This window comes from Equus przewalskii, chromosome 3 (assembly GCF_037783145.1).
Source record: "Equus przewalskii isolate Varuska chromosome 3, EquPr2, whole genome shotgun sequence".
In the NCBI taxonomy this organism is placed as follows: Eukaryota; Metazoa; Chordata; class Mammalia; order Perissodactyla; family Equidae; genus Equus; species Equus przewalskii.
In genome coordinates this window covers 19,759,814-19,770,907 of record NC_091833.1, presented here as the reverse complement: position 1 = coordinate 19,770,907, position 11,094 = coordinate 19,759,814, and positions in this window count along the sequence as shown.

The window sequence follows — 11,094 nt, the reverse complement described above, 5'->3', positions numbered from 1 at the left end:
TGTGTTCTAGTCGTTTTTGACTTGGGGAGTGGCGATCCGTTATTTTCAGAAGCAGCCAAGAGAGTCTTTAATTAAAGCTGCCTTAAAGAATTACTTTAGACTTGGACTCTGTTACGGAACAGAAGAGTCTCATTCCTTTAAAAACGACTATAGTGAGGAGAGCTATCAAGTGAGCCCAGAAGACCCAGGTCCTAGTTTGTGCCTCAGAGTACTCAGCTGTGAATTCCCTAGAGCAGTTTTTCACAAGGGACACATTCAGTCACTACTGCGGTGGTATGTCTAAGTACATCAGACCACAAGGTTAGTGAGGATGTTACTGGGGATGGAACAAAGTTTCCCAAATTTAAGTGCTCAAGGCTCCTCTTGGAACAAATACAGTACTCGATCATTGGACATACAGTAGTCACTTGGGTATTAATTTCCTTTCTTAGGCAGTCAGAACCTCCTTAATAGTTCTCTAATGTACTGTATGGATTATCAATGTCCAAAGATCTAAGAATACAATAAAAGAGCACTAAAACTAAGTCACCTGAATCTCAGAAACCACTCCATGATATTATGATGCCTCAAAGTTACCCAAAGCATCATTTTAATTCCACAGACCTGCCAAAGAGCTAGTTAGTGGAAATTTGGGGGTTGATAGTATGGTGTATAGGTGAGCTTTTAACCTACAGAAATAGAAGTATGCCCACATCAGGGGTCACTTGAAGGTTCATTAACATTCTGAGATAAAAAGGAATGGTCAAGGACAAACCCTACAGAGAACCAGGTTTTACATGTCTGTTGCAGGAGTCAAAAGTCAGATGGCTGTTAGATCTAACTGAATAAAAGAAATTTGAAATAAATAGTTCAAAGCCTGAGATGTATTTAAAACCACAGGAGTGTGTTGAAGCTCTTGAGATATGGTTGCCATGTTCAGAACATACCGACGTGAGAAAGGGAACCTGGAACGGTAACCTCCAGGGAGTGGGCAGGAACAAGCCAGGATGCAGTGGTTCTAAGGCCAGGCAGGGGGAATGAAGAGGTCACCCCGGGAGTGGGTCCCTTCTGTAAGGGGCAAGGGGTTATTAGAGACCACACAGGATTTAGGTCCACATTCAGAAGTATAATCTGGATTTAGAGAGCTTTCCCAGGATCTAATAAAATAGTACAATGCCACAGGCTCTTAAGTTTGTCACCATTTGATAAATTGGGATGTTTTTGAGCATCTAAGAACATGGGAATACTCAGGCCTTGTTATATTTAATAGCTTGACCCACATAGGAACTAAATTGACTTCTGCCTTCCTGACAAGATCCTCAGTCCCCACTTCTAACAAAATAGTCTGTAGCCTCTAGAGTCACTTAGGCTCATTTTTAAGGCAAAATTGCTGCCATCCTATATAAGAGGGTGAGCCTCATAAGGCTATTGAGGAAGTCTTGCTTATACAAACTGCAGCTGACTTGGCTGCAAAACCCATCGCCCTCACCTAAAATAAAGCCATGTGTTTGTATAGCCTGGCAGTCTCAAGATGAGATTTCTAAACTACTTTTGTTGTTTTTTAAAATATTGAAAAAGTTATCCTGGAAAAAGTCTGATCCCAAGTCCGCATCTCATATCCATAGTTGTTACTTTCGCTTTCATTTCCAAACATTTCAGAACAACTTGTTACAGAGTTCAGGCTGCTCCTGCTACACACATTACAGAGAGGATGGTATTTATTCCCTACTGGTTTCCTGTCTGATAACTAACATCTGGAATATCCCTGAACTTACAGGTTAGTTATCCTTAATGAAAAGACAGAAACTATCAGAGTGGAACAACAGCTTTGGGCCACGTTCAATGTTTTTTAATTTTGCTCAGATCATCAATCACAAAAGGGACAAAGGGAAGTACTCTTGATTGAGGGGCTACCATGTTACTTCACGAATGTGCAAGATGTAAAGTAAGCCTTTCCAGCAGGAATTATTAACCCGAGAGTCTTAACTTTAATTTCTGGAGGACCCTCCTGGTATGAGAACTCAACCATATATAATTAAACTTTCACTTCAAATCAAAGACCACACAGGTCCTCAAAAAGAATGAAATATCCCATTCACTGGGAAGTTATGAATAGGCCTCTTCTACCATTTTCCTACAAAAATACCTAGAAGGCAGAAATAAGACTTGAGAATGAATTAGGGTTATTTGTTACACTACAACACACTAACAAAACTACATCTGCCCCTGTCTCAGGAAATGGGAAGGACATGGGGCATGTTGCAAAGGCAGAGAATCATTTGATTTATGTGACCCACAAGAGAAGACCTCTACAGCTTCCCTGGGAAGGACATGGGGCATGTTGCAAAGGCAGAGAATCATTTGATTTATGTGACCCACAAGAGAAGACCTCTACAGCTTCCCTAAACAAATTCACTCCAAGTTATTATATATAATATAGGCAAGTACTGATTTGCAAATCTCTATGCCATTCAACTCTTGGCATTATCTATTTTTGCCTGGGAGCAACAGAGTTTGGAACTTTCCAAAAAAATTCATGGCTATTCTTGTTGGGGGAGTAGGTAGAAAATGACTCAGAAAGTAAGGAAATGGAATTAGGGAAAGAAAATAGAGGAAAAGAAAGGAAGAGGAAACTACGGAAGTTAATATGCTTCTAGCGCCTAAATCAAGAGAAATCTTTTTCTAAGCATTCCTCTTTAAAGCCAATCCACTTTTTGACACTAGATGGCACCATTGACTAATCTCATCTCTTTAACCAGTTCAGCATAGAATTGGGAACCTTCCCCAAAGTTGCTTCCCATCACTTCTGCTTTTGGCTGCAACTATCCAGGCAAGATTTGGAAGAAATGTGGAGAGCATATGGGTGCAAAAAGATTGGGTCAAGTTGCCACACCTCCGCCCTTGCTGTACCCTGCCCACACTACTGCTCTGGCGATGAATGTACAAGGTTTTCTCTGCCCTTTAGATGATAGCTCATGCTTTGATTTTCCTCACTGCCGCTACCACTCCTGATTTCTATAAGGACCATATTCAGTGATGTGCTGTTATACATGTAACAACTACTTCTCCAAAAAAGAGGATGAGGGGTGTTGATCTGTAGCCTTTGTCAATTTCCCTGGTGTAAATACTCCTACCACGGCTGATTTCAAAATACCAACATGAGTTGGGAGAGATGCACAGTAGCACAGCATTATATATTATTACCTAAATACGGGTACAATAGGCAAAAATAACCTCAAGAACATACATGATAGTAAAATGTAGCAAAATAATTAGAATATGATGCATTTTGAGTATATATTTACTTTTTAGAGATAATTTCATTGTAAATTTATACAATTTACCTGCTATATTAGAATCTCTAGGAATCTGTGTTTTTAAGATGTGCTCCATGTGGTTCCTGCACACATGGAAGTTAGAGAATCTTTATTTTGATGTAGACAAATTATCAACTTTTGCCTTATGGTTAGCACTCTGTGGATCATACTTAAAAAGTCCTAAGCTCAAGATCTCCTCTCATACATACATGTCTGTTACACTCCACAAAGTGTCGTCCTTTTCTGCAGCTTAGCATGCATGTCGACCTCTATCTATATGCTATAGCTGAAGATTGAGCAATAACAACATAATTTGGCTAATCTTTTAACCAAAATAACCAACTAAAAGCCTTAGTTCATCTATTATCCCTTCTTTCCTAATTTTCAACCCTGGCTTTATCCCTACCTCTTACCCCTTGGCATATAAACACTCAATTCTCTCCCATCTCACACACACACACACACAGCCCCGCAGTCTGCATCCTCCACTGTAGCCCTTTCTCCTCCTTTTTCCAGATAACTTCAGCAAATAGCTGTCTATGCTTGTTGCCTTCTTTTCTTTATCTTCCAAGCATTTCTTTAATCTTAAGCAATCTGGCTTTTGTCCCCACCACTCCACTAACTACTCTCACTAAAGTCACCAGTGGCTTCCGCTCTGCCAATCTAGTTGACCCTTCTCAGCCCTGACCTCACTTGCCTTGACCTCCGAAAGCTCCTATCTTGGCACTCTCTCTGCTTCTCTTGGACCCTGATGGGCCCCTTTTGCTCAGTTTCCTCTAGAACTTCATCTTACTCAACCTATCACGTATATTTTTTTAAATCCTCAATCTATCTGATGCCTCTGATTCCAATACTTGCTCCTCTTCTTTACTCCATATCCTGGATAGTCACCCATTCCCCCAGAATTTGGAAGTCATACTGGTCATTCTGCTCACCTTCAGCCTCTGCATTCAGCCACCCGTTGGTCCTACTACGTGGACCATCTCTGACGTCTGCCCTTTGCATTCCCACTGCCCCTGCCTACGTTCAAACGTTCCTCTGTCTCTTCTGTTCTGTTGCTAGAGCTGCCTGCCTGCAATTTCTACTTAACTTCTCACCTTCCCTACCTGCCATATTCTATCATCATGCCAGAGTCACCCTGGCTGGAAGACGAACCTCAGATGGAGAGAGCTGCATGAATCTTACTCCTCAGTTCATGACTCACTATCATCGTCATTACTTTTAAGGCTTCTCTCTTGCTTGATTTTTTTTAACTTTATCCAGATTTCTGCTATTATTCTAGACCCCCCATACACACACATACACACAATTTATAGACAGCTAAATGTGTTCAATAAAATCCTTAGATGTGGATGGATCCTGAAAGAGTATGCAGTGTAATGTTGTATGTGCATGTATCACACATAGATAGTTCCCTTTCGCTCTCATTCTTTCCTACCTTTTTAATTCAAAACTGTATTTTAAAGATCTATCCTCACTGCTGTATGGATAGACCCATTCAGTTCACAGCTTTTAACTGTTCGTGGCAGAGGCATACCATATATTCCTCAAATCTCGTTTCATATTCCTTAAATCTCGTTTCATATTCCTTGTTCCTGACATACCACAAACTATACTTGCCACCCATTTTGCTGTTAGAGAGGGCCTTGGGGTTACTGTGAAAATGAAGAGATGTGAGTGGGTGGAGGCAGTGAAAAGCCCCTCCTGCCTTGGCAATAGAGGAGGGAAATGTCGAGACCCACCCTAACCTGCCGATCTCATTTCACGTCATTCCTGCTCACTCATCAGTGCTCAGCCACACCAGCCTTCTACCCATTCCTGGAACATGCCAGTCTCTTTCCCACTCAGGCCACTGTACCTGATGGGCCCAACCCTGGAAGTGGCTCTTTGCTTATACTAGCTCCTTATCTTTCAGGTCTCCAGGCTGAAACACCTCTTTTGAGATGCTTTCCCTAAAGTCCCATCTGAAGGGCTTTCATCCCATCCCACTTTCCCACATTCTTCTCTATCATATTATCCAGGGTACAGCATGGTGACTATAGTCAACAACACTGTATTGTATACTTGAAAGTTGCTAGGAGGGTAAATCTTAAATGTCCTCACCACAACACAGCCTTAAATGTTCTCAACAACAACAAAATGGTAATTATGTGAGGTGAGGGATGTGTTAATTAACCTTATTGTGGTAATCATTTCACAATATATACATGTATCAAATCATCACCTTGTTCACCTTAAACTTATGTTTCTATTATACTTCAATTATATCTCAATAAAGCTGGGGAAAAAAATACTTAGCCAGGGGCTTCCTGTACCCCATGGCAGACAGCTGACACACCAGGGATATGTGTCTGTTCGAAAGCAGGGACAGGATAAGAGTCAAAGTTTAATTCATGAGCTATTTCTCCCCACCCCATATATTGCACATTTTAACCAATTACAAGGAGTTGGCAAACAACCAAGAGTATAAAATCCAAAAGTTTAAAGTCAAATGAATTCCCTCCCAGAAGAAACAATGTTTCCACACCCACAGCCCACCAGGGCCCACATGCACATGAGGGAGGCTGCTGTTGAGCCTAAAGATGTGTCTCTTGAGCCAACCACAGTGGGAGTCCTGGAGCTGCCAAGGGCCATCCTTCAGGCCAGTTTACTGCTGTAATGGTATCACCTACCCTGCTGCTCACCCTGTAATTACACAAGAAACAGACCCAAAATTGTCCTTGAGAGACTGGACATGACCCTTGCCAACTGGGTTAGCCTGGAGGCCCAGATAAGCACTAACGACATCCCAAGGCAGAGTGCCACAGTCGCAGGCTGGGCCAGACCCAAGGCCTCTGGCACATAGTGCTGCCGGGCAAATGTCAGGCCATGGGCTGGGGGCAGGGATTGAAATTACTCCCACTTCCCAGGATTTTCTTTCCCCAAGAAAAGGAAGAAGAGTGATACTGGTACCTTTCTGCCTACATTCCTGGTTAGTGTGATTTTTTAATCTACAGAGAATCTCCATACTATGGCTCTTTCATTTGTTAAATATCATGGCCACATTCAGGACCCCGGGCATAGAAGAGACGCTAATCCAAGGACACTGAATCTGACCTAGGATGGTCTATTAGTTATCTATTGGTGTGTAACAAACTACCATAAACTTTAGCAACTTAAAATAACACACATTATCTCACAGTTTCTGTGGGTGAGGAGCATTGGCAGAGCCTAGCTGAGTCCTCTGCTAAGGATGCTCGCAGGCAGCAATCAACGTGTCAGGTGGGCTGCAGTCATCACAAGGTTCCAAGCGCATGTGGTTGTTGGCAGGATTCAATTCCTCCAAGCTGTTGGACTGAGGGCCTCAGTTCCTCGCTGGCTGTTGACAGGAAGCTGCCCTCAGTCGCTTGCCACATGAGCTTCTCCAACATGGGAGCTTGCTTCATCAAAGCACGGGAGCCAAGAAGGCAATGGAGAGTCAGCTAGCAAGACGTTGGTCACAATCCTTCGTAATTTAATCACCAAAGTGACAGCCCATCACCTTTGCTGCATCCTAGTGGTTAGAGGCAAGTCACTAGACCAGCTCCACTCAAGGAGAGGGGATAACACCAGGAGGGTGTGCACACCAGGAGAGGGTCATGGGGGAGTCACCTAAGAAGTCTGCCTCCCATAGACAGGAACAAGAATTCACCAGGGTAATCCACAATCGCCTACAGTGGGTTTTTCATTTTTAATTTCAGTGCCTAATTAATGTCTTACAATGAAGATAATGTTAGTAGAAAATGCAGAAGTCAAATATCCCTATTGTTTATAAACGTGACTACCTATTGCCATCACTGGCTGTGGAGATAACAAAACAAAACAAAATAAACCCCTAGTATTAGCAACCAGGTCAGTGCTCTTAGAGATGAGAGGCGCAAAATCATGGCTGATGCGCAAAAACTCAATTCTGACATGTATTTATCTTTTCTCCCTCTCCAGACCCCATTAAAATGAGAGTGAATGAATGTTAAAGATTTCCTATTTTGCCCTGGCCATTTGGCCCAGTTTGAAAGGTAGCATCTGAGAGGTGGACAAGCGGATTCAACACGTTTCTGGAAGGAGGGACGCAGGAACAGCGGAAGCCCCAGCTCCGAATTGACATGGAAGGAGTTTAGCCAAGGAGGGTTCTGGTGAGCCCCACAGAACCCAGAAAGGCTCAGGCCTGAGAGAGGTCACAGTTAGTGCCATGGGGGTAAGCACAGCAGATTAGTTGAAAGTCAATATAATGAAACAGTCAAGCCCCCTTTGGGACCTCTATGCACAGCAGGTTGCCAGGTGCAAGCTGTCTCCTCCTCTGCCCCCAGGCAGACCTATCAAAGGAAAGGAAATTAACTGAGACAGCAGATTAACCATCTCTTCTCCCTCTCCAGCCTAGCCAAAATGGCAGCAAAGAAAACTTTCTAACAGTCTTAATCCGCAAGGGCAAAGAGAACGTAAGAGAGAGGGACCAGGATGTTTAATAAAATGTTCAAGGGTGGAAAGCAAGTGGGGAGGGTAAGTGACCCAACAGAGGCCTTAAGCTGACACTGCAGAGGGAGATGCCGACGAGCAATGAGCGAGTCCCAAGAGACACTCAGGACTTAGGGGCAGCAGGAGGAGAGCTGAAAACTGGGGTAGTTAAAAGTTTCTGTAAAGAAGGGTGGGACATGCAGGGCCTCCCCAAGCCCCACACAGACTGGCTACCTCCCCTCTGCCAGCTGCAGGAGACCAGAGGTCCAGTGAGGCCCCAGGCTTGGGGGCCCAAGTCAGAGCAGAAGGCTGGGGAGGCACAGGGCTGAAAAGAGAGTGAAAAGGTCAAGTCAGTGGCTAGGACTCTGAGCACCTCGGCTCCTTCCTACTTCTTGTTCCCAGAAGCCTACAGGCAGGTATACCTGGCTCAGGTATAGTCTTCCCTTCAGGAAGCAGAGGATTCATCTATGGAGAAACTGGTCACTCCAGAGAAAAGACCCCTGAACAGGGACCTTTAGGGCTCCAGTGAAAAGTAGCCCCACTTGCCACCTAATCCCCTTACAGCAAAGACCAGCAGGCGAAAGAGCACGCGTGACTGTCTTCCTCTGAAATATGGAGCCAAGGGTTTTAAGTTAGGAGTTGTTCTTTTGCTCCCTTTCCGTCTGTGCTCACTCTTTCCCATCTAATGGTTTTGCTGCTGCCTCCTCCTGTCCTGCTGGGCATCCATTCTTGAGCGTGATCTTTGAATGGAAGCTTGGGGCCTTGGCCTGGGGTGACCTAGGAATATCACAGATCGAGGCCAGAACCAGTGGGATGGTTTGACTTGGTGAGTTTCTGCCTCCTGAGGCCTCCATCTTTCTCAGAGCCAGAGCAAGGTACACAGCAGCAGCAGCTTGGTTTTGTGGCAATTTGCTGGTTGGGAGGGAGCAGTGAGCTGGCACCCATCCCGTCTATACTTGAGCACATTTAGACCACCTACCCCACAGCAGTTGACTCTCAGCTACCACTGCCAGGCTCTATGTGCGGCAGACCCACAGCTTCAATCTTGCTCAATGTTTTGCATTTTTGTTCTATTTCTGACCCATGGAATTATTTGTCTTGTTTTTGAACTGGCCTTTTTGTTTTTTCTTTTTATATTTTGTGTATCTTTATTATGCATTTGGAGCAGATAAGCTGATCAAGTCATGAATTCACTGCACCATCCTGACAGAACCCCAAATATGGTTTCTAGTACTACTTTATATCAAAAAGAACCAGGGCTCCTAGTGGAGTAGTTGATTCTGTGTTTGGGCAAGAGAATTAAAGTTTGGAAGAAAATATCATGTAGACCATTAAAGATATCCAGAGGGGTGACAACAGAGTCAGACTGAAGGGGACAAAATTGTAGCAAGCATTAAAAAGAAAACAGTGATTACTGTCACTGGGACGAACTGAGTTGGAGTTAGGCCCTGGGTCCATGATGATATTCAAAAGATACAAATATCAGAAAGGGTGCCAAAGAAAAGTCACATGCTCCGATCTGAGTCCACTGATTGGTGCTTGATTTGTATAGCATGGACTGCGGGAAAGTGGGCTTGTGACTGTGGTGCTTGAACCAACCTCCGAATCAAAGGGTCCTGGACAAAAGGGTATTTAAAATTAGATTCATGGGGAGATTCATGTACTGACTCAGTTTTCTTCCCTAAGATGAGGCTGGGGCCTTGTTGATGCTGAGATTGGTTCAAGAAGAAGGAGAGCCTGCTATCTGTAAGTATTTGTCTAAATGGAAGCACATACATCTTTAGGGTAGGGTTTTCTAGAAGGGCGATGTGAGCCCCAATACAGAAGGGCAGTGGGGGAGCAAGAACTGAGCTTCCAGATCCAGTGAGGTCCCACCTTATGTAAAGTCTTACTGGCACCTGGGAGCCACATTGGGGACCTTGGGTGACAAAGGGAGTCATATCTGCTCATCCCTTCCAAAATAATTTTGTAGCTTTGGCCAATTTTATCGGGAACTTATTACAGCATGTGGTGGGGGCAGCCGTCCTGCCTATCTAAATTTACTTGAAACACTTCAGAGGAAGAAAAGAAATTAAGGATGTAATAAAAGCAAAGATCGATAATTAGCACCCCCAGGGTGAAAGGGCCGTAGGAGGAAGAAACAGCAGTACTCCATCATACTATTTAGTTCTGGAGTAAACAGCATTTATATAGTCACGGTAATGTAAACATTCTTGTTGCTTTTCAGCTTTGTGAATAAACCTTTAGAAAAAGTACAGATTTCATTACTGTTACACAACAGAATCTAAGTGCTAAAAAAAACACTTTGATCATGTAAAATTTATAGGGCAGAGTTAGGAGATGGAAAAGGGAAAGAAGAGGTGGGAGGACAGATGGGGGAGCTCCCAAATTCAGTTCACAAAGGGGGTTGGCAAGGGCCCCTGCCCATCACTAAGGCTGGAAAAGCAAGAACCTTTTTGAAGGGCAATTGGGCAGAATCTGTTGGGATTTTTAAAGTATATCTCAAAGGATCCAAAAGAAACCAGCAACAAGAGTTGCCTCTAGAACATGATCAGAGTGGCTGAGGAACAAAAGAGCAAGGAGGGCTTTTCACCGTAGATCCTTCCTGTCTTTGAATTTTAAATCTTTTTAGCATTTTTAAATAAAAATAAAGGTACATCACCAACAATTCAACTTCCAGGACTGTCCCCTCCTGACCTGCCCAAGGGCATTCATGTAACCTTTGCAGCCACAAGCAAACTGCTGACACTGCATCAATGACTGTTAGGATGGAGATGGGTGTATTATAGAACAACATAACATGAAACATTACACAGTAGTTAAAGAATTGGAACCATGTGGATGAACATGCAAAGGTGTCCCTAATATCTCAGTTAATGAGACGAGTTGCTCAACATGCATAAGATCCTATTTTTGATATATTTAAAAATTCTATGTATATACGATTTGCACATGCACACAAAATAGTCTAGAAGGACCACAACAAACTGAACAGTGGTTACTTTTGGGATAAAAGTGGGGAGAACAATTTCCATGCAACCATGTCTTATTTGAATTTACTATGAGATGTCTGTATAATGTGTGGACTTGTCAAGAATTTCCTCAAAGTATAGCGTTACCCTGTGAAGTGAGAAAAGGCTTTGGGGCTGGGGGTAGTGGATACAGCTGACGAACTTGAGGGTGGAGCTGCTCTGAACATCTCTGCCTCCCTCAAGAAGAGGCACAGGGAGGGCAAGGCTTGATGTGGGACAAAGTCATTTCCATGTCAGATGCATCAAGACCCGTCAGTGTGGTGATCTGTCCCATGTGAACCCGTAAGTTTTCAAAA